General features: G+C 37.0%; 1 protein-coding gene across 2 annotated transcripts in view; it reads left to right on the top strand.

The window, feature by feature from the left end:
- rap1gap2a (RAP1 GTPase activating protein 2a) overlaps positions 1–2,500 on the top strand; it is a 125,555-nt gene that overhangs the window by 34,406 nt on the left and 88,649 nt on the right. The window lies entirely within an intron of this gene.

Genomic DNA, 2,500 nt, shown 5'->3' on the forward strand with positions numbered 1-2,500 from the left:
TTGAAAAGTGTGTGTTTGTGTGTGTGTGTGTGTGTGTGTGTGTGTGTGTGTGTGTGTGTGTGTGTGTGTGTGTGTGTGTGTAAGAGGGAGAGAGAGAGTAAGAGAGAGAGTAAGAGAGAGAGTGAGAGAGAGAGTGAGAGAGAGATTGAGAGAGAGAGAGAGAGACTGAGAGTGAGAGTGAGAGTGTGTTATCAGAGTGGACACATAGACAAACCGTGTCTCTTGATGTTGCTCTTCAACCTCTTTGCTAAAGAGATAAAGATGCCTCGCAAAATCTGGTGAGTGGTGTGATATTACTTCAGACAGTAAGATACGATTGTGTTTCAAACATGTGCTTGTGGTTATGCTCGTGCATGTGTGTGTGTGTGTGTGTGTGTGTGTGTGTGTGTGTGTGTGTGTGTGTGTGTGTGTGTGTGTGTGTGTGTATGTATTCGCTAGTTTGCTCAGGGACATGTATGCTTTCCTTTTTTTTTAAAAAAAAAAGCAGAAATAGAATGTAGCAAAATTGCTCTCATTTTCAGAGATTGATAAAATGAAATGAAGGACACAAAAACAAAGAGTTTAAATTTTTTCTGTCTAAAAATATATTTATTTACATATTAATGCATTGTCTATTTTGATTTCAAACTACAGAAGGTGTTTTTTGAGTATTTTTCTTATACTGAGATCATCTGTATGTGAGTGGGAGTGGGCTAAAGGCCACAGATGGGAATGTGGGCGTGTCTTAGTCTATATATGGACATGTTCAAGTTAGTGCTTCATGAGTCAATTAATATGCAATACACTGCAATATTTTAAAACAAACAACTGGTATTATCTATCTATCTATCTATCTATCTATCTATCTATCTATCTATCTATCTATCTATCTATCTATCTATCTATCTATCTATCTACGTATCTACCAAATGTTACTAGTTGTTACAGAGATTTTGATAATGAAGGTGATAACAGTATCACACAGGCTAACATGATAAATATAAATTACAAACAAGCATCATATTTATTTGTTTCCTAAATTATAATTTTTTTTTCCAAGTCACTGAAAAGGCAATCATTAGCTGTCATATATTCTCAGTCACATTCACAAATGTTGCTAGCTAGCTAATTAATGTCATTTCTGAGAGAACTTTTCAAAGTCAATGTTTAGCACTAGTGCTAATGTGCTAATTTAAACTTTAGCATATAATGCTAACTTGACCTGACATGATTTGTCAGACAATTTTTTTTTATAAATCTTTAGCTAAGAAAACATAATTTTCTAATAAGTTTTACTTCAACAAAGAGCTCACTGTATTTAATGTAATACTCACAAATGTTCAGATTTGTCATTAATAAGGATAACTAGCTAGCTAACTTTATCCAACCTGACAGGATTTCTCAGAGGATATAAAAATTCACAAATATTTATAATCTTGTAGCAATACTACAGCTAACCTGAGAAGTAGTATTCATAAAATATATTTATAATTCTCACTTCTAACACTGGATATCTATCATGAGCTGAATTTATGTGAAGTTATATTCAGACATATTTATAATCTTCAGTAATAATGCTAGCTCACTAGCTAGCTAGCGAATATGAGTAACCCTGACAGGATTCCTGAGAGTTACATCCTTAATTGTCTCTGCTACTGCTAACAAACCATCTAGGATGAGCGATCCTGACCAGTCTTCTTATAGAAAAAATGTATACATTTTTATAACTTCTCTTCAAAGATTAAACAGCTACTGTAGCTTGCAAGAGGGAAGATTCCTGAGAAGATTTTGGAATTACGCTTTTAATTGTTTTTGCTAGTTCTAACAATCAAGCTAGGATGAGCGATCTGACAATACAAGAAAATAAGTTATATTTATAAATAACTATTATTTTCTCTGCTCCAGCTATCAAACTGGCTAGAATGAGCGAACCTGACAAGATTTCTCTTGATAAAATGTATAAACGCTTATAATTTGCTCTGTAAAGCTTAACAAGCTAGATAGCATGAGGGGACCTGCTAGAGTGGTTGGCACCTTCGCCTCACACCTCCAGGGTCGGGGTTCGATTCCCGCCTCCGCCTTGCGTGTGTTGAGTTTGCATGTTCTCCCCGTGCCTCGGGGGTTTCCTCCGGGTACTCCGGTTTCCTCCCCTGGTCCAAAGACATGCATGGTAGGTTGATTGGCATCTCTGGAAAGTTGTGTGTGCCCTGTGATGGGTTGGCACTCTGTCCAGGGTGTATCCTGCCTTGATGCCCGATGACACCTGAGATAGGCACAGGCTCCCCGTGACCTGAGAAGTTCGGATAAGCGGTAGAAAATGAGTGAGTGTCCCAAATGTATTAGAACAGATTTTTTATGCCAACAATCGACCATTTAAAAGTAAATTATACTTACGATGTTTATAGGGAATACGGAGTAAGATACCATCTTGGACTGAGCCTATTTTAGCTTCCACAACAGGGGGATTTTGCAGTGTTTCCTGTTGAAGTGATGGAAAGCAAAGCATTTAGTGGGCTGTAGA

Source organism: Tachysurus fulvidraco, chromosome 11 (genome assembly GCF_022655615.1).
Source record: "Tachysurus fulvidraco isolate hzauxx_2018 chromosome 11, HZAU_PFXX_2.0, whole genome shotgun sequence".
In the NCBI taxonomy this organism is placed as follows: Eukaryota; Metazoa; Chordata; class Actinopteri; order Siluriformes; family Bagridae; genus Tachysurus; species Tachysurus fulvidraco.